The following is a 22228-nucleotide window of genomic DNA, read 5'->3' as shown; positions in this document are numbered from 1 at the left end:
ATATATATATATATTTTGCCATTATATATATATGATTGGTTACTCTTTCGAATCAATGAATCAATATTTGTAACTGTTGAAAGCAGTAAAAATTGTTTTTAATGGTAAATTAGTAAATATAAATTAGTAAAGTTATAATAGTAATGGAAAGTAGTAAAAATTGTTTGGAGAATTGTATGTGACCCTTGTCTTTCATATCTGGAATCTAGTACAATAAACTTCTTCATTCTTTTTTGTAGTTATGTTAGTCAAATACACATTTCAACTACTGGCATTTCTTCTCTGTTACGGAGATTTATGTAGTGGGAAAGAGAATGTAGGGTGGCAAAAAGAGTCAGGTATAAAATGTTGACAGCAGAGTCTTACAGAGTTTGTCAGGTTGATATTTATAAACCTAAAATTTCCTGAAAAAATTTTTCAAGTAACATTATAAAAATCTCGGCGCTGCTTCACTGCTGTTGTTGCATTTCATCGCTGCAGAAGTCAGTAGCTCTCAAGCTGTTCTCCCCATCTTCTTGCAGCTGTCCAGAGCGAGCATCTGCTCTTGCAGGTGCACCAAATGCTAAGCTCCACTAAGGCTGCCACACTGTCTGGTCTACTTAACCATTTCTTTCTTCGGGGTCCACTTTGAAATGGAATCCTTTTTAAAATAGAAGTTCCACACACTGAATTTTATCTATCTATAATTTGAACATGTGGGGCTGACAACTTAAGACCTAAGGCGACATTAAATTGTTTAGAGAAAGAGGGCTAATTTCAAGGGCATCTATTGATGACTTGGAAAGAAAGCCAATACACATCTTCTATTTTTGGAATATTAAATTTTTAGCATCAGCCTAACTGCAAAATACATGCGTGTGTCTTTTATAAATTCCTGTCATTTGTATAGCACTATCTACTTTATCCAAGGACACCTTAAAGAAACAATTATTTCGTTGGGCTGGTCCAGTCTCGCATAGTTCATCAAATGTTATTGCATTAGATCTTTGGTGTACATGGGACATGGCATTCCATTTTGTTTTTTCATACATAGAAACCGTGGTTTGTTCATCTCAGACCTATGGTACAGATGTCCCAGCTTGTCATTATTACTGACTTGCTTGTTATGGCTCAGTCATGTAAGTATTAGAGCTGAGGAAGCCTATTTTAATTCATCTCTCAGTGGACAGGGAAAGGATTCTTGCTTAGTAATAAAACATAACTGATCCTGTTTACTTCCAGACATACAGAAGCAACGATGCCTTGTTTTTCTGACCAGCGGTTTCCTTTGCGACTGCACTTCAGCATTTCAGCATTTGAAGATGCTGTTTTATTGCCTGCGTTTGTCACTCGTTGGTATGAGGCTCTCTGCAGCGTTTCTCAGTTATCCGATGCGTTCATGTACTCTCTAAGTAAAATTTTAACTTTCTTGATAATCGACGTGAGTCTTCTTTGAAATGGTAGTTGACTTAACTTCTGTGTCTTCCTTATTTTTTCCGTATTTCAATGAGGCATGTAGGAATTAAAGAAGATTTACCTAATTTTTCAGAGTCTATTTATTACTTTAGACAAGTTGCAGAATTTGTTAGAGAATAAGACCTACTGCTGTGGCTAGAAGTGACAGTGATGGATAGCTTCTAGACCTTCTAATATGAGTGCACACAGGAGAAATTTTTTTTAAATCTTGAGACATACTTGGTACTGTAAATTTGTTTCCCTCCCATCAGGGGCCCATTTTAGTTTTTATTCCCTTGATCCTTTGTAACATTAGTGGGACTCATGTGAATTCAACCCATGCGCTTGTGTCACTGTGGCTTGGAGTGTTTCTTGCTGGGGTTTGAGGCCTTTGCTGAGTTTCTTGCCTTTCTCTTTAGAGGAGAGCTTATGGGATGCAAAAAAAATGTTTACACTTTCCCAATTGTGAATTAACCAAAACAGAGGTTTTGATTTTGGTTAGAATCCTTCCCTTCCAGTGACTTTCAGAGGATATTACCTCAATTCTTGCTTAACTGAATGGCAATAACCATTTTATGTTCAACTTCCTCTTAAAAAATTCTTTCTCTGGTTCTTGTTTTGACAAGTGCATGTGGATTAGGTCTTACTGCCTTGATTTTGAGTGGATGCTGTTGGCTTAGGAAATTCCTCAGACTTTGGGTTATAGTATTGGTAAAAGAAAAAAATTAATGACAGAAATCTATTTTTTATTCCTTTTTATATTTCTACCGTGTCTACATATTCCCTGACCCCATAGTGGCCATCACGAGTGATTCATTTAACAATAGTCAGCAGAAGTTTATTGAGCACCTATTATGTGCTAGGCCCTGAGTGGCGTGCAGAGTGCAGTTCTCACGTCCAGGAGCTCTGGGTTTATGAGAAAGGCCGATGTAAACATGCTGCTCTACAGCAGATGAGGGTTTCCACAGGGGAAGGCACCGGAGGGTAGGAGGTGAGCGAAAGGCCAGCAGGAAAACAGTGGAGGGGGAGGCGCATTTATTCTGAACAATTACTGATCAATCACCTGCTATTTTCCTGGCACTATTTAAGGTGCAGGGGCTCTGTAGGGGTGAACAAAGCAGTACTGACTCCCCTGATACACTTCTATCCAAGTTTGGGAGACAGATTCATACATCATCATTCCCAGCACATATGCTGTGTGTGTGTGTCTATTAATTAGGTGGGGAGGGGGTATGGGAGGAGGTGACGTTAGAACCGGGACCTGATGGAGTCAGGCAGAAGGAACAGCTGCCTTTATGATTCTATGTGTTGCATACAGATACTTAGAACTCCCCTTGAAAGGAAGGAATTAACATTTCAAAGTGAGGAAGAGAAATAGCTTAGGATAAGAGAGATATGTCAGGCTGAGCACTTGATGCCTTAGGCCACATTAAGGCCACCAGACTCTATCTCTGGAGTTGTGCCAACCTGGAGGTGCCATCGACCGGCTGCTGGGCAGAGTGTGGAGCAGCTGGGTGTTGCCCAAGCCCAGGCTGACATCCCTTTCTAGGGGGACAGCCCCCCTTCCTCCCAAGGCCCCACCTGGCAGCCTCCAGTTCCTCCTCCTACGTGCGAGCCTTGGTGCAGGGGAGGCCCCCCCACTTGGAAAGGACAAATCGGACCTAAAATTAAACCCGCAGCTACAATATAAAAAAATGCCCATGATTAGGTGTTTACAGCATCGAATCTTCAGCAATTAAAGAGAAAAGGTGTGGGTGGAGTAAAAAATAGCAATACCCACACTCTGAAGTTTTTGAGAAAAACAGGAAACTAGTCTTTTTTAACCAGTGATGCCCAGAACTGGTTATTGCAAAGAGGGTTGTTTTTTTTAATGCCTTGTGGTCAGTGCAGCTGTGCCAGAGCCGATTTCTGCTCATTATGACAGCCGTCTGTGGATTTCTTTAGCTGACAGACCTATAGACGGGCAAGGGTAATTATCACTAGTAACCTGGTCATTATGGCCAGATGGTGCTTGGAAAACAATTTGCACAAGTTCTGAAAACCCGTGAGAACATACAAAATAGGAGCGTTTGGGGAACATGTGGGTCTTTCCGGGAGTTGTGAGTGACCCAGACCTGTGAGCCATGCAATAGCTTATCGTAGGCGGACTGTTTGAATTCTCTCTTTATTTCGGATTGTTTTTTAAGTTGACAAGACAACATTTGCTGGCAAGTGACATAATACGTTTTCCCCCCAATTTGTCCATTAACTCAAGCTCCACTTTCTAATAGCATTTTAGATCTCTTTATTTTTTGCTTCTATGTAATGCTTGGTGGCAATTAAATAATGATTTAAAAGGTAAAATTGAGGTCATAGAGATATTGTCTCTTTTTCTTTGAATCTCAAAACGGTACTGTCGTCACTGCATTTGTGACCAACATAGGAAAAGTGATCACAAAAGGGATCATTTGTCCAATTACTGATCAGATGTGTGTTCTTCTGAGTAATGTAAATGGCTTTTGAGGCAGATGGAAATAGAACGACTCCCTCTATCTGTACTGTATTTGTGTATGGAAGAGCAGGTTCGAACAGACTAGTCACAGAGGTTTCCCCTCCACTTCCTGTGTGGGTTCAGGGTAACCGGGGAGCCCCTCTAACCCAGAGCTCTCCCTTGCAGGCCATTTCCTTTTGCACCTGGGGATGTCACCCTCTAAGGACAAAAAGGGGCATTAGACTTTGGAAGTTGAGCAGTACAACCTAGATATCACTGCTTATTGCATACTATGGTTGCCAAGCCCAGCATTTGGTCTGTGTGCAAGGATTTACGCTTCTCCGTTTTTATCAGACTTTACAGTTATCTCTTTATTAAGAGAGTTACTCACGCTCTCTGCTGCGAAGTTTGCTTGTAGTGCTTGACCCGGGCAGTGCGCCTGGGCTTAGCAGTGCCCTGTCCAGCTGACTGTCCAGGCTGATCCAAAAAAGGCAGTCGGGACTGCTACTGATTTTCGTAGCACACTGGTAATGATAGAATTATTTGCAGTGAGAGTGAAGTCAGCTCCTTGCATCTGTCTTTTCGTTTCACCACAAAAGTTCTGTATATCGAGTCTTCAGTCTCCCGGTGGCGGTAACATGAGTCAAGGAAGATTCTTTTCACTCCTTTCTCTGGAGGTGGCTGGAGGAGAATCCTGGATATTAGAGAGGAGCAGTGGGTGGAACTGGGGGGGCAGGAAGGTCTTCCTGTTTTTAACCCCTGGCTGTGGCAAAAAGTAACTAAGACAAGTGTCAAGTACTCTCAAATGACAGGTGTTTTCAAAAGTACCTGCTCTTACTGAAACAAAACAACAAACTCAGCAAACATGTTTTATCAGAAGGCTTCATATTTTGAACACATGAGAAAACCCTGGTGTTTCAGCTGGGAAAACAGAGTCCTGGAAAGTTGTGATAAATGTGGAAATGGCAGAAAAATGAATTTTTAAAAAATTATTTTCACTTTTTGTCTATTCCCCTACCATGGTGTGTTTACCCTATTCAGATTTTTTAAATCTCGAAGAAATATAATTTTTTACTTTTTATGCTTGGTAGAGCCTGAGTATATCTTTGACACTGTTACTTTTAAATGGCCACACTAAGCATATCCATTCTCATGATAGGACAATGAATGACAACTGAGTGGTTCCCTAGAACTAACTTGATTCTCTACCAAATGGTTATAAGTATGTAAAGTAGTTGTGACAACTAAAGTCTCCTCAAATTTGTGTTGTTGTTGCCCTTCCATTTTGTTTGTATTGGAGATTTTTATGACAAAGACGCAGTTGAAATGCACTGTATGCTGCTTCTGTCCCTCCTGAAGAGGCGATGGTGCTCGGGAGGTGACGACTGTGCAGGAGGCCGTGGCTGACGGGCGAGGCCAGTGAACAGCGATTAGCCCTTTCCTGCTGTGCACACGTGGAGAGTCTTCCTTGACGTCCTGCAGTCATCATTTCTAATACAGCCTGGAGCTGAATGGGGACCGCTCTGTCATGCCAGGGGCTATTTTTACCTTCATTCAAAAAGATCCCTTTTGTGGGGCTGCTTATGGCCTGGGTGGCTTGTCTGCTGTGTTCAGAGCCCTCACTGTAGAGGGTTTCATAAGGTTGCTCATACCTATTTTCTTTGGAGCAGCCCCCCCTTCTCATTACCATCTGGGAGGAAAACCTTCATGGAGGTGAGAATTGAAAGGGAAGCTGGAGATGACTCAGTGAAACTCTTCCTCATTTTAGTTGAAGAAAGAGAGGACCAGAAAGAGGTTGCCTTCCTTGACCAGGTCATGGAACTGTGTGTGGCCCGTGCAGTAGCCCTGCGTTCATTCTTTTTCATGTATACAGCCCAGCAAGGCTTGTTAAAGTAAAGCTTGAACAGCGCAGCTGCTGTTTATGGAAATGCTGAAGAGACAGGATGTGGCATCGGCGGCAGGGCTTACATTCACAGAAGAGCCTGCGCCGTACCCTGCTCTAGAACACTGCAGTTTGATTCAGGTGACACCAGGTCCCTGCCGTACCCTTTGCACCAGCCTTCCACAGTTTGGCTCTCTTGATTTAATTACTTCGATTAGAACGCAAAGTCAGGCTTTGTAAATCTGAAGAATACCTTTGGTTGTGGAAAGTCTGTTAGTTGAGCATGCTCCCCGCAATGGAGTTTGAGTGATCTAGTAGCCTGCAGCATTTGTGTTATAATCACTTGCCTAAAGCCATCATGAGTACAGTAACATGAAACAAAACGTTACCGCAGCACAGTTACAGTTTGAGTGTTTCTCAACTTGGCACTGTTGGCATTTTAGGCTGGATACTTCTTTGTTGGGAGAAGGAGATCGCTGTCCTGTGCATAGTGGGATATTTACCAGCACCCCTGGTCTCTACCCACTAGATAAAAATACCATTCCCTCCCCCACTCCCTAGTCCTGACAACCAGAAATAACCCCAGACATTGCCCAGCATCCCTTAGACTAACAATAAATCTGAGAAGGTTTGAACATCAACTAGCCTGAAGCCAGATTTTCATTAACAACAACGCAAAGCTTGACTTTAAAAAAGCCTGAGGGAAAAAAGTAGGGATTGGGAGGGTTCAATTACTAAATAATGAACATTCCTAGTCAGTGACAGAGTGGATAGCAACCCAAACCAGCGGATTTCCCCGCTGGCAGGAATTCCCTCTCCCTTCCTCTTGCCCTGGACGTCGGGGCACTCCCTTTTTGTGACTGCCCCAGCTTCTGATTCACTTATTTTCTGTGCCGTCGTTTCTTTTCCACATTTCTGCCGCTGCTGCCAGTGACTGGGCCTCCGCTGCTGCTTTGCAAACGCACAGAGCCGCTGAGATTCTTGCTGCTGATGCCCCTGCCCAGCACTGTGTCCCGGGATAGTGTGTCTTGCTTTCCTTCATTATTTACTTCTGCCTAGACTTTTAAGGCTCCTGTAGGAAAAAGTGAGGAACAGTTTTAAACCCTACTGACTCAAGTCCTCAGTGTGACTATTTTTCCTAATAGAAGCTATGCCATACAAGGAGACTAGGTTCTGTAGTATTCTTGTTACATTGCCTTCGACTTATCTGGGATGCCACTTACTGTTTATGACTCTGGTTCTAGAGCGGGGATGGGGAACCTTTTTTCTACCAAGGGCCATTTGGATATTTATAATACCATTCTCTCGGGCCATACAAAATTATCAACTTAAAAATTAGCCTGCTATATTTGGTCAGACATTTAATGAACTCACCCTTAATGCGATGGCTGGAATGCTGCTCTTTGGTGAGGCCTTGGCAGGGCTAGACCAAATGATTTTGAGGGCCGTATACGGACCCGACGTTCCCCACCCCTGTTCTAGAAGGACATGTTCCAAATTTTAAAGACTAGGCTTAGGGACAAAACTTAAATTTTAAGTAGGAAGCTCTGGCAGGCTGGAAGATCATCGATAATAGTTTAGCTCAGACCTGTTCCAAGTGAGTTCTTCACCGAAACCACAAGGAGACCCTCCGGTAGGCAGCTTAGACTCCCCTTTCCATTGGGACTGTTCCCTCCCACCTAAGTCCCAGGCCTGGAGGGCAGACAAGCCCAGCCAGCTATGGAAAAAATAGGACTCTGGCAGTCTCCTTGGATTGCATTGGGATACGCTGTTCTGTATAATCTTTGCCAAATGTACTAAGTCTGCAAAAAGTAATACAAGAACAACTTCACCTGTAGACTGAGATACTACTGAGGGAAATCAATAAGAAAACAGCTGGCATCTTAGTAGGTTCTGGGGAGAGTAAGGACAGGTATGTGTTGCACAAGGATGTAGGTAAGCTAAAGGGAGTTTAGATTAATGAGAAGATAACAAAAATACCTTATTCTTTGTTTCTACATCAGATAACAAATGTTTACATCTAATTTGTCACAGGCGGGAATGTTTATCATGTTAAACTGGAAACTCAATGAAAAGAACTCCACTCCAAGACCTGAAGGGGTCTTCCAAGTCTGATCATTCTGTTTCCCCCCCCTTCCCTCTAAATTTATCAAGTTGCACAATTTGACACGTTAGACTGACAAATCTATGCAAGCTAGAATATGAGAATGATGACTAGTGACTTCTTTGGGGAAGTTTCTAAGGCATCCATACTGATGATTTTCAAATTGGATTCAGGGTGCCCCCGGGCATCTAGCAGTTTTGTAAGGAAATATAATTATGGTGCATTTAACATGTGTCCTTTCAAAACACCTCTGTATCTGAGGCTTCAGATCATGACAGGAAGGATGCTTAGCTTCCACATTTAAAATTGTGTACCTTGCCTTTCTCAAATACTATTGCATAGCTTCTGATTACATAACACACCTTTTATTAGGGGATCTACACAGCAAGAATCTGTTTTCAGTGTCTGTCCTGGACTAGCCCCTACGTTCCTTGAGGACCAGAACCATGGCTTTGGGAATACACAGTTGTTTGCTGAATGAATAACTGAACAGACGAGATTAAAGAACAGTTCACCATGACCATTTGATGAGAAAAGCATAATACTTTTTTGATACAGAAATTAAATGCAGAGATTTCCCAATATTGAAGTTAAAACAAAATTTAAAAGAATATCATGTAGTGATTTTTTTAAAAAATGTATGACTTTAGAAACAAGAAATATTGTATTTTCTACAGAAGGAAAGCATGGCATGCCCTCCAAAATTAATCTAGTGGAACGTGGAAGTATAAAGTCCTCCAAACCCATCAATTTTAGTCTTACTTTATCGTAACAAACACTTTTCAGTGCCAAAGTAAATTAGGACAACAATCTGGGTAAAAGAATATTCTTGAGCTGTATAAGAAAGATTTTGATTTGGTTGCCAAATTTAGAGCAGTGGCCCCCATTTCTAAGTGTGGAGCATTCCGTCACCGTTGTATACAGGCCTGGTTGACCCACCTACAACTCTCTCCATGTGGTTCGGTTGTAGCAGCAGAGACAGTGAATAATCGGGGATGGTTCTCAATATATTAAATTTGCCTTGGTCTGGCACTGGTGGTCCACGTGCCAGATCAGAATCCCCAGTGGAACTGAAAACTGAGTGCATGTAACTGCCGGGCTCTTGGACTTCTTCAACCCAAGAATCTTTTTATGTTGTCAATATGTATATATTTTCAAGAGCATTGGTTTAGAGTCCAACTCACTGGATTGAAAAACCATTTGCGGCCCTAACTGTGAGGCCATGGCCACGCTCCTTAAACTCTTGGGGCCTCGAGTCCTCTGTAAGGGAGGTAATAATAGTACCTGCCTCATAAAAGATTTAATGGGAAAATACACATAAATCACTTAGCACATGGCTGGAACACAAGGACTCAGTAAATGTGAACTGTTTTTAGTCTATGTGATGATTGTTTCAAACTCCATTACTATTTCCAGATCTTTCACTTTCTTACTTGTTTTCAGTAGTAAACTCAAACTTTTAAGCTTCGTTTTTATGGGAATCAGAGGAGGCTAAACAGAGCCTACGCTGCCAAAACCATCTGCTACGTCATATGATGAAATTAGGTAATGCTTGGTGTATACGTGTGTGCCTGTGTATGAAAGAGCCACGGCCCTACGTCTTGCCGTACTGAGGGCAGGTGGACCCCACTCTTGCCGGGAGCCAAATCCTATCCCCAGCACTTATTTATTTCCGGCCTAATACAGGTGTTTTCTCTCGGTGACCTTTTTTCTCATCTCTTATTTAAAACATAAAGACCAAAGGGAGTTGGAAAGCTATAAACTTATGAAAGAAGAAAGTGCTTCTATTATTTTTTGTATTTCTCAGAAACTGATTTTATAAGTCGTTTTCTATTTCTAAAGAAGCATTTTCTTCCTGAAATTTTCACCACAGGAATAAAACTGGGTTTTCAGTTATAATCATAGGACACAAACTGTCACACTGTAAAACGAACCAAGTTCTTCACTTGGTATAACTTCATGTTTGCTCTTCTCAATTCAAGCATTTCCTTGCCGTGTCCCCACGGTCAGCCTGAGAACCGCCGTCGGGCGCGACCCCGGCCTGAGCAGATTGAGTCTGTCACTGGGGGCTGAGAATGTGAGGCGTCAGTGGATCCTTTCAGGGGTCTCTTCAGAAATTCTCCTGGCCCTACCACTCACCGCTAATGCGTTTGCCAGGTTTAGGCTGAATACAATGTTTTCAGGTTTCTGAAACAGGGTAGTTTGTGCAGCCTCTTTGTTACAGGCAATCTCACCTTGTGCAATTTAAATTTGGTTTTGATATTTCCCAGTGGAAGTTCTTGTTATTGCATTGGCTTAAAATCTGTTTTAAAATAAGGGTTTAAAAGGATGATCTGTTAAGTTTGGGTCACCTTGAAAATTCTCTGATCAAAGTTTACCTTTGCCTTTTAGAGTTTTACTTTAAAGATTTTTCCACTTTTGTGTGATTTCTTTCTGATTTTTGGATTCTGCAAGTCAATAAATCAATATTAGTGATTAGTTGTTGAGAATTTGAAATTACAGGGTGAAGCAAACATAGGTTTACAGTCGTGAGTGTGTGAAACACAATTTATTCTTGTATTAGTGTTTATTAATTATTGTGTTATTTTCCATAAGAACAACTGTAAACCTACTTTTGCCTCACCCCGCATACTTTGACACAGCCAAATGGAATATTAACACAGTCAAATAGTTATGTCTGTCTATTGCGGCCAAAATTTAATCCAGCAACATCTTGTTACATCACTTCTTTCCAGGGCCATCGCTATTAAAGGTCTCTCAACTTGGAAAATTAAACATGCTCAAATATCTTCCATTTTGAAAGTAAACAAACTCAAACCAATAATCCTAATGGCTTTTCCAGCTCCACCTACCTCGGCTGCAGTCACACTTTTGACCACCTGCTTAAGACAGTAAGCCTTAATTTTGAATTTTAGTGTAAACCTTAATTTTGAAATTTAATGGAGTCTTTTAGGTATTTGGTCCCTTCTTTGACCAATTGTTGATTTGTATTTGACACTACTTATCATTTAGTGTTTTTCTCCAGCTGGCTCTGTGAGGCTGCAGCCTGGTACCCCCCTCCCTTCTCAGCCCCTGGTCACATCCCTCAGGCTTTGTAGCTTTCCCAGAGGCCTTTTCCTCCTGTAACTCCCCAAACTGTACACAGGCCCGTTGTTTCAAGTTTCACAGTAGTGCTGGTGACAGTAATGGATTTTCAGCTCCAAATTCCTGTGGGTCCTATATGTGTATGTCCAACTGTCTATGTGGACATTTCTATTTGAATATTTCTAAGGCATCTTAAACTTAGTTGATTCTAAAACCAAACATACTATATATTTCCTTTCAAATTTGGGTTTCTCCTTGTCTGCCTGACAGGCTCCTGCAGATTACTCCAGACCCATTTCAAGTGTCTCCACTCTCAGCCCTTCCTTGACACGTAGCCCCCGCTCTCCTATGGGGCTTTCTGTAGCTGGCACTACAGCACCGTCCATCCTACCTGCAAGCCAGCTATTCACTGAGCTCAGAATCACGTTTGTGAACCTTCTGATGCAGCGAAGTGCCTGGTGTGTGATAGGCGCTTAGTAAATGATGGTTGATGTTAACAGAAATAGCAAATGATGAGAGAGAGAGAGAGGGAGGGAGAGAGAGAGAGAGGGAGGGAGGGAGGGAGGGAGGGAGGGAGGGAGGGAGGGAGGGAGGAAGCAACATTTTAATTTCAGCAGGCAGAAAAGTTTGTAAGTGGTGAGATATTAAAAAGATATTTTTTTCTAGTTTTATGAAAAATGAAACCATCAGCCTTATTGATTAGATGTAGCCCCTGGGATGTCAGAACGGAAGAGAAACCTCTATGTCCTTCCCAGACTCATGGTTGACCTGGCGCTTGCACGTAGTTTGAATGGAGACCCATTCATGGAATCGTGGCAGTGGGTACAGCTTTTTTAGTGACTTTTCCAGCTATTTCAATAAGTACCTGATGGACAGAGCAGAGCCGAACTCTCTGCTTGGGAGAATATTTAGGTGCGATTATTTCCTAGATACACTCACTTCCCCCCATTTATCCTACATTCCCAAATGGTGCTATGTGGGTCAGGGTAAGAGTATAGTATGTGTACTTCCATCTACATAGGCAGAAAGTAGTGAAAAAATCATGATTTCATTTCCGGAGGAGATCACCCTGCTCTTACCCCCTCTCCTCAGATAAGACCGCTTCCCTTGGTGAGCTAATCATACCCACTTACAATTATCTCTAAATGCATTAATATTAAGTCATCCTTGAGTGTCAGTAGTTTCATCGCATTTTATTAAAGAACATTAGAAAAACTTTGTTATTGGAATCCTTACTTTGTGGGATGAACTTAATAACTAAATGGAACAGGTATGTAGTTACCGTGGTTTAATCCATGTTAATTTTTGAAATAAGTTTTAGCAATGAAGACCCATCTGCGACTGTCCTGTATTGAGGATTAAGTTTCCTGCGTTATGATGCTGGACGATCAAAGATTATGTTACTTAACCGTTTCCCTTTGGCATTCCTGAAACCAAGAAACGTGTGTCCAGAGGTCGTCTCTCATGGAACAAAGGTTTTAAAGACATGAATAAAAATTTCATCTTGCCTTTTAAATGGTAGCCAGCTTCACGTAGATTTGTTGTTTTGATGCAGTTTGTAGCCTCACGCTGGTTTGGTAGACTGCATGAGGATCAACAAACAAAACATCCTGTTTTTATAATATCCAGCGCAAATCCCAGTGGAATTATTACAGAAATAGCTAAGTTTCTTCCTATAGCAGCAGGTTCTTAAAAATTTCCATTATTTAATGTTTCTCTTCAAAGTCTTAGAGGTGTGACTAAACCAAAATTGATTTGCGTCCTCAGGGACTAAAGTCCTGCTAAGTGTTAATTGTTCAGGGTTTTTATAAGGAGTTTAAAGATAACTGAAGAGAATGTAGGGCTGGACCCACTACCATTGCAATGGTGTCCGTTTTAAACTGAAAATATTTATAAAAACTCTTTTGGTCTCTCTTTTTTTTTTTTTTTGCTTCCATTTCATAGTTTCATCTTTTTGAAACTTTGCAGGATTCTTTTAACTTTTGGCTTAGGTTAAAATAAGAGAAATTGAATAGAAAAGATATTTTTGAAGGGTTGTAATATGGCTTTAGGACTGGTAAAAGAGCCAGACTGATGATTCAGAGGCTGAAAATAGCTCTACATTTTATGCAATCAAGTAAAGCTCTGTACCTTGGCCTTCCCCACACGGGATTAGCATAGAGTTGGAAGTCATTCCACCCCCAGCATGCCACCGCGGCTGACACGCTGGGCTTAGGACACACCGGTGCCTAAATGGAGCACGTGTTGCTGGGAGGATAACCCTGATGTGCAGGGTGGATTAGAGCTGAGTGACCTCAACTCATATTCATTTCCTCTGAAAGAGAGCTCACGAGGCTCTCTCTGTCCCACGGAGCGTTTACGCAGCTCGGGTTCTCATGACGGCACCCAGTCGCCTCCTGGGGCCCAAGCGCCCTGTCTCCCTCTGGTGCTTGCTTCCCTGAAAGGGATCCAGGGCCCTGGCAGCATCGATCCTGGGCCTTGGGAATCCCATTTTAAGGCCATGGAAGGGAAAGCGATTGAGTGATTTTTTTCTTTGACTCTCTCACCAATTTTTTCCCTAGTTTTTTTTTCTTCTTTTTTTTCCTGTATGTTTTATGCAAAATGCTGTAAAATAAAATGAAGGGGATGGAAGATGATTCCTGAACTATCCCCATTTCTGTTAAGTGAGTGGGTAAACTTTTCTGGGTAGAACCTCCTAGGTACGTTTGGGAGCTGAGTCATCGTGGCGAGGGAGAGTTTGGTGCCTCCTCTTAAGTTCTTGTTACCACAAAGGGGACTGGATGCTGTGTCCTGTCAAATAAATAAAACTGTCAGGTTGGAATTAACTGGCGATGGAGGCTTCTCTAATTAAACGGAATTGATGAGAAATATCTGGGAGGATATTAACAATGGAAAGGCAATGTTTGCATTCAAATGATCTTAATTACCCATTAGACTTAATGCCCTATTAAGATGAACGGAGAATGTCCAGTCTCACTTAGCTCTATTGTTTTAGACACTGGCTGTGAGCTGAAGAGGACCAGTGGGCGTTAACTTGCCCTGTGGCGTCTGCTTTTGCAGACAGAAGGTTTGGGAAATGTATATTCTTTTTTTTCTCTTTTTCTTTTCTGTTTTCCCCTTCAAAGGAAATTAAATCAGAGCCCTGACTGGAGAGGGTAAAATCTCCGAGCAGACCTCCCCAGTGCTTGGAATTTACAGACTCTTCCCTGTCCCTGTTTGCTATTGTCCTAAGGCAACACCCCCCCCTGCTGCTCTGTGTGTCCTTGGCCGCTGGCCAGCCTCCCAGGGCCTCCGGCTTTGATGTGAGGAGCAGGCTGTCCTCGGGCCAGGCTGTTGTTGCCCTGGCCTGGGCTTCACCCACCCGAGTGCCAGGAGGGATGTCCTGTCCCGCACTATATGTTTCCACAGCCCGAGCCGTCCTCGGGGGTTTCTAACACTCCCTGGCAGAGGGTGTCGGCCACAAGTGGCTGCTCCCAGCTGCTCAGCTTTGCTTTGCTGGCTTTCGGGGCCTGTCGTCCAGGGGAGGGCCTCTCTCCCTGGGGGGAGACACCGGCTCCGCCAGATCAGCTGTCAGTCTGAAGGGCCTCCTTGGCAGGGCTCAGGGGAACCGACCCGGCGGGTTGAACAACTTCCTCTGGGGACACAGCATCGACCTTCATTTGATCTAGGCCTGGCAGTCCGGTTAGTGAGGAGATTAATTCTGGCTCAGGAAATCTTTCTTAACTGAGCCTATTTCTAACCATGGTTCCAGGCTTGGAGTTAGACGTCTGTGCTGTTGCAAATTTAACTCTTATAGCTTCTGGTAATTTCTATTGGTAATTCTAAAAGCAGGTGGACACAAACACAGGGGATTATAATGATAAATACTGGGGAACAAAGAAATGGGACTGTGCCTTATAACTAACCAAGAGGCGAGACTCAGGCCAGAGGGGGTGGGGGGTGGAAGAGAGTTTCTCATGATGAGCTGTCTTCAGAAGGGCCAGTTTGATTCAAATTGTCTCAACAGACTGAAAGCAGACCATGTTTTGTTCTAGCTTAGATGCCATAGTATCTTGCACTGTATCTTAATAGGCTTAATAATAGCATATCCCACAGAGGGGGAGTTTATTCTAGTAAAACCCAATCTCCAACCATTTTTTATTTCTTTGTATTGAGATTTTTAATGTCCAAAGGTGTGGGTTTTTTGTTTGTTTGTTAGATTCCATAAAGTAAATTCTCTAATGAGAACACATTACATTTTTGGCAGGCTAGTGTGAAAAAGACAATTCTCTCTTTGCCAGTAGATTGGGGAGTACAGCCTGCAGGATCCCATGGCCTAGTTAGGGGAGAACACATGAAAGGTTTCAGAACAGAAAGGGGAAGAGACGTGTGGAAGACAAACTTCTCGGTCTTTTTAGGGCATGCCTATTTGCATTCTATTTCATGCTTTGCGACCATTCATGGGTAACAGTTTAAAATCCTCATATTAGTCTCTTTTTCTTGTCAGCGTTGAGTTGTTGCTGTGTGTCGTGTGTGTATGATATCGGGGATAGGTAACTCCACTGGTGCATCCTGAATACTAGGGCCTTATTTAGCACAGCTCTAGTGATGCAGGCATCTTATAATGTTCAAGTCCAGATGCTTTGAAATTGCAGAGGTTTGCCATAATCCATTGCTTAAGTTCTGTCTTCCAGCAAACACTGGGAACTTCCGTTGGGTAGGAACAGGGAAGGGACCATAGCCGATAGTCAGGGCACTTAGCATTCGTATGAAAGGTAATATTTGTAAGAATTCCATCCATCGTTTCTTAGTGCTTACACTAGGGGATGACGTTGGTAGTTCTGAAGATGAAACTGGAACTCAGCGAGTCTGTTGACCTGACCTAGGAATGCCAATGTGTGCCATTTTTCTTTCAAATTTCCCTTCCCTCCTGCAGCTTACAGGTTCTCTCATCTCCTTCTCATTTTCTTCAGTAAAAAAAATGTTTAGAGATTGAATTTTCATATTTGTACTGACGTTTGCAATCCTCTCTCTTGTTTCTGTTGAATCCATTGGGCAATATGTCCAATATATTGTGGATTGACAGGAAAAATTAGAGATTAAAAAAAAATCTAGGACAGCATTCATTAATAATTTCCTTCTGTTTCTGGATGTCTCTTCTTCCCGTTGTCAGGCAGTGTGGGAGGAAAGGGGAGGCTAGTGTTGGAGCCCAGGGTGTTGTGTGGGTATGTGCCATCCCCGAGCATCTTATAGGAGAAAAAAATGTTTTTATCATCAAAGTAAAATTAAAACACAAAAGAACAGAAGATTATTAATTCTACTGTAGTGAAAAGTTATTGTCTAATGCTGTTAAAATTGTTACTCATCAAAGACCTCTGTTAATCAAAGGTATATATAAATATATATACAAAAATGGTAATTCAGTGCTGCCAGGCTTACACCTAAAATTTCATTAAGAAGGCTGTTGTGTTGCCAGTGGAGAGAATTTGTATAAGTCTAATCAACAGCATTACAATTCCCAAACCTACACATTTCAAATGAGGTCGGAAGTTTCCTTCACCTGGTTAAAAGTGAATTCTGGTTAAAAGTTTCGAACGATAGTATCTTCAGCCACAAAACAAATGCACTGTCGTTTTCTCTCAGAAGGCACTTCCTTCTTTCTAGAAGGCACTCCCTTCTAGAATTCCTTTTCTGGTCCCCTGCTCTTTTCCTGTGCGTCCCCCGCAGCCTGGGGCCCATCCAGTTTGACCTGCTCTGTGAAGTCACTTGCCACTATTCTAGCCCCTACTGAACCCTTCCTGTTCTTAATTCCCATTATACTTAGAATCATTACCACACAGCTTAGCATTTGGCACTTACATTTTTAAAGTAATTTTTATGTGTTGGCTCAGAGCTTATGTTATTACGCACTTTATTGTCTCCTTTAGCAACTAGCACTGTGTTAAATACCTTGCAAAAGTCTTCATTGGGTGATTGTTGTTCGAATGGCTCTTAGTAAACCGTTGTTGTAGACTAGAGCCTTGCTTCTCGAAATGTGGACGTCAGACCAACGCACCAGCATCACCTGGGAGCTCTAACAACCTGGACCCCATCCAGACAGGCAGAATCACAATCAGCATTGTACCGAGCTCCTTTGGTGACTCATATGCAAAGTTTTCATAGCCCGGTTGAGGAAGGTCTCTTTTCCTGGACAGGGTGGAGACCCCATGAACCTTCCACTTCCCCTTTGTGCCAACGTTGTATTGTGGTGACTTGTAGGGATCTGGCTGTAGCTTAGTGAACCTGCCACTCTAACTGTAACTGTGAGGCTGTGAATTTAGTCCTAATATAAAAAAGGCAAGAAAAGAGGTTTAAAAGTGGCCAGGGGGCCCCATTGGAGTCCGCTTTAAGGCTTCGGAACTGTATTTGTATTGATTCAAACAACCACCAGATCCAGATCCTTCAAATCCCTCTAAATGGCCTCTTTTAAAATTCTCAAACTGAGAAGCAAGAAGTATGATTTCCTTTTCCTTAGTTACCTTTTTTTTTTTTTTTTCTTTTCACTTGAAATGTTTACACCCACTCAGCTTGCTATTTTGAACTCTGGGAAAGAAAATTTGTGGGCTTCTTGCAGTTTTTCAGGAAACAAGGCTTAGATTAAATATTTGCCACATTTTCTCCATGTTTCTTTCTTCGGGAAAGTGGAGAAGCACATCACTCACGCTTTCACTCCACTTGGCGCACAGTGTGACTTTCAAAGTGTGGGTGGAAAACAGCTTCTGTCCTTATTTGCCCAGCTTCCCACAGATATTCCTGGCTTTTTTCCTTCCATTCCTTCTATGCGTCCTTCCCTTCCCTTTCACTGCTGCATGTGGAGTTCTTCATGTACAGCCTAGGTTTTGTAAAGTGTAAGATTCCTTGAAAATACCTAGATTTGTTAAGGAAGGTAACACATGGGTGTAACTAGCATATGCAACAATATGTAGACTATTCTCAGTCAAATTTTAGTTTATAATACGTTGTTATTATAATTTTAAATCATTTACATTTCTCTGTTAGTTTTTCTCTTTCTTTGAATCTTAACCTATTTCACGGATAACAGAAATAGGAGACCCTGGTTGGGATGGAGGGACAGGAGGGGGATATTAGGTAGCCTCAGCCATTCAGCTATGTTTTGAGTGAACTCAGGGCTTCATCTTGTAAATATACTAGGAAAATAAATTGATTGCGTGGGATATTTTTTTGTGCTTGTGTCATTTACATACAGTTTAATTTTACTTTTGTTGAGCTAATTAAGATATTTTATTTCAGATAGGGCTTAAAATACTTGTCTTCTGGTTCATCAGTGTTCACTTACATGTAAAGGATATTATTCAGGGACCTCGTGAGGAATTAACACAGTTTAGTTGCTGGACTTGAGGAATGAAGTATTTCCAAGCAAGTGAAATGGAAATGAGGAAAGACAAAGAACCAGGAGACTTGTAAAATATAAATGTTTATTGAATATTAAGTTAAAATGTAATAAATGTAGAGATGCATTATAATATGCTATGCTATTTTTAACAAGGGAAAACAAAATATTGAAAAGATGCTTATATGTGTGATCAACATAATTTTATTCAAACTCCTAAAGGGGATTTTTTTGGGATATGGCTGAATATGGAGGGCAAACAATACACATAATCAAATAATGTAATATGGGGAAAATGCCTTAGAACTTCTTGAGTAGACACGTGAACACAAGGACATATCAAGAAATATTTGAAAAAAGAGAATTAGGTATTCAATCTAGCCCTACTGTGGATTCAAACATACAGTAAACAATAACCGTCATTGAAACTGATAGCACCTGGATGCCTTGCCCATGTGATAACGCACGAGAACTGCGCAACACAATGCCAGTAACATCATATTTACTGTCTGAACAAACATTCCATTTTAAATATGTAGATCAATGTAACAACATGGGGAGCCCAGAAGTGGGCCCATTTCAATATAATATACACAGGCAATGTAATAGAACAAGCTTAGTAAATAGCATTGTGGGTAATTTGGAATTTGCATAAATATTTAAATATGTATTGTGGATCCAGATACATGCCAGATATACTAAGTTAAATATCTAAAACTATACTTACAGAAAAATTTGTAGAAAAATTAATATATACCTCAGATTAAAAGCCCATTTAAATTCGTAAGAAAAAACAGAACTTAAATGTAGTCAAAGTATATGAATAGATAATTTCACTGAAGATGAAAGACAAAATTATTTTAAAATAAGAGAGTAATTGTGTTTACCATTAAAATAAAAGAGCAACCCTGAAACACCATTTTACATTAAATAAATCACACCAAAATTTAATCATATTCCCAGTGGTGAAGACGTTTGGTGAAAGTAGAATGCTTATATATTGCTGGTGGTTTGGTAGGTAATTTCAAACTTTTAACATCAATTTGACTATAAACATGAAGTCAATAAAATGTTTATACCCTTTGATGTAATAATTATATTTCTGCTAATGTTTTAAGGGAAAGAATAGTATCTCTAGTGTTAAAAATAAATGAGAACATCTGAAATGTTCTCACATATAGGAATGATTAAAGAAATGACTAAGTATGCTAATTATATGGAATATTATATGGCCAGTAAAAAGGAGAACTATGTGAATTACATGGAAATATAGAATGTGTTTATGATATGTTAAATGAAAAGATTAGGATGCATAATTATAAGTGTGTTAGAAGAGCATCTATGTGAAAATATGCTTATATAGGGGCAAATAAATACTAGATGAAAATTTTTAAAACTGAAAATAATTGTGTTTGGGTGGCGGGATTAAGGGTGTTTCTGTGGTTGAGAAATGTCTTCAGTGTGTTACATATTTATAAGGAAGATAAAAATAAATGACTAAGACAGCTGTACTAGCTCTGGCCATTAGGGTGCTGCTTTCCAAATGTTGTCTTGTAGCTCAGCCCGAACATGCCAAGGTGTCTTGGGTGTGTAACAGTCTCAAGGCATTCTCAGCCTCCTTACCCTCCTTGGCCAGTTTTTGCTTTCTTTACTAGGTCTGCAAATAAGTGAGTTGATTATACCCGTGATGTCGAGGGTGGCATGGAGCCCGTAGTGTTTGCGGGTCTGTCCTCATGCACTTTGCATTCATTTCCTTCGCATTCTAAACTGAGAAGCAGCTTTAGCATCCGTGGTGCTCAGTAAACTGCCGCTAAATATAATTGGACATTTGCTTACGGGAGGCCAGGAGGCCCTGTGATTGAAGGGGAAAACTGCAGTAGCGGTCAGGAAACCTGCCTTCTAGTTACATGACCTTGGGCGAGTGAGCGTGACCTTCTGGGCCCCAGTCTCCTACCTAGTAGAAGGTCCGTATGTGATGAGCACTGAGGCTGAGTCCAGGGCTACAAAGACGTGACAATTTGCTACCGTACAGTGCTCCCGAAAGAGCTGATTTACTGTGTTCGGGGTTACAGACAGGGCCCAGGGCTGCAGGGCTGGCCGAGGGTGCGGTCCCCCGGGAGGCGCGGGCCCTGTGCAGGCCGCACGGGGGAGCCGCTCAGCAGAGAAAGTTACTCAGCGCTCCCACGGCAGGCGCCCCCGGCTTCCTGCGCCCCGATCGCTGAAGTTACCAATTGGTGACAACATGATCAAATATTACCTAATGATAAATGACTCCATTGTTTGAGCCACGTAACTGACTGAACTACAAAGTTCAGAGGTATCTACATTTTCTGATGGAGCCCAAACACCACCGACTGAGGTGGGTGGTTTTTCCCTTAGTATGGTGAGGCAGGCAATGAAAATAAATGGAAAGTAAGGAGGTTTAGACTCAGCTGCTTCCATCAGGTTATATTATTATATTAGTTGTTGCACTGCAGTGTCGTATAGAAATGGAAGGGAACCCATGATCCTATCTCAGGTGTCACTGTTCACTTCTGAGGAAATGAACGTTTCTAAAGAACCTTGCACTGTGGTTTGTACACGCGAGGCTTATGTGTTAAACAGGCCACAGTATCTTCTGTGCTAATTAGGGGCATCATCCAAACAGGTGACTCATATATTTTGTACTTACTGCTTCTGAAGTGTGATATGAGGTGCCGTATCACCACCGAAAAATTCCTAGGTAATTTGAAATCACTGACCACTTAGATGACCATAGTTAGATTGAAACGAGCACATTTGCTATATTAAGGTGAGCCACCTGTTAAAATACTGGCTTAATGACTGGCCGCGCTCAAGTAACTTAAGTCCTCTTATGAGGCAAAAGCTATATATTTTAAGAAAATCGAACTTAACCTAAGAAATTAACAAGGACAGAAAAAGGAATGGTAGATCTAGACTTTTGTACAGGTTAATTTCATATTATATATACATTGAAAATTTTAGTGAGAAAGGATTCATTTTTTTAAATTTCTTTTTTCATTATAGTTACATACAATATTATATAGTTTCCGGTATACAACTTAGAGATTAGACAGTTGTATACCTTACAAAATGATCCCCACGATAAACCTAGTACCCATCTGGCACCATATGTAGTTATTAAAATATTATTGAGTACATTCCCTATGCTATACTTTACATCCCTATCACTATTTTTATAACTGGAAGTTTGTGCTTCTTAATTCCTTTCACCTTTTTTGCCCATCCCCCTAAGCACCCTCCTGTCTAGCAGCCATCAGCTTGTTCTCTGTATCTATAAGTTTGTTTTTGTTTTGTCTGTTCATTTATTTTGTTTTTTAGATTCTACATATAAGGGAAATCATATAGTATTTGTCTTTTTCTGTCTGACTTATTTCACTTAGCTTGATACCCTCCAGTTTCATCCATGTTGCCACAAATGGCAAGATTTCATCTTTTTTATGGCTGAGTAATAGTCCATTGTGTGTATATCACATCTTTTTTATCCATTCATCTGTCAATGGTCACTAGCTTGCTTTCATGTCCTGGCTATTGTAAATTATGCTGCAGTGAACATTGGGATGCATATATCTTTTCAAATTAATGTTTTAGATTGTTGAGAAAAATATCCAGCAGTGGAACTGCTGAGTCATATGATAGTTCTATTTTTAATTTTTTGAGGAACCTCCATATTGTTTTCTATGGTGGCTGTACCAATTTACAATCCCTCCAATAATGTATAAGGGTTCACTTTAGTGAGAAAGGATTCTTAAAAATCTTCAGGTTCATTCTATACCGTGAGAGGAAAGCACCATTACTTTTTCTTGGAAACTGACTTACATAAAGATAAGTTGTTAAACAGTGTACTAACACAAAACTATCATG

This window comes from Miniopterus natalensis, chromosome 5, assembly GCF_054644295.1.
Source record: "Miniopterus natalensis isolate mMinNat1 chromosome 5, mMinNat1.hap1, whole genome shotgun sequence".
NCBI classification, from domain to species: domain Eukaryota; kingdom Metazoa; phylum Chordata; class Mammalia; order Chiroptera; family Miniopteridae; genus Miniopterus; species Miniopterus natalensis.
The sequence above is the reverse complement of the archived record's forward strand: the minus strand, read 5'-3'. Positions refer to the sequence as shown.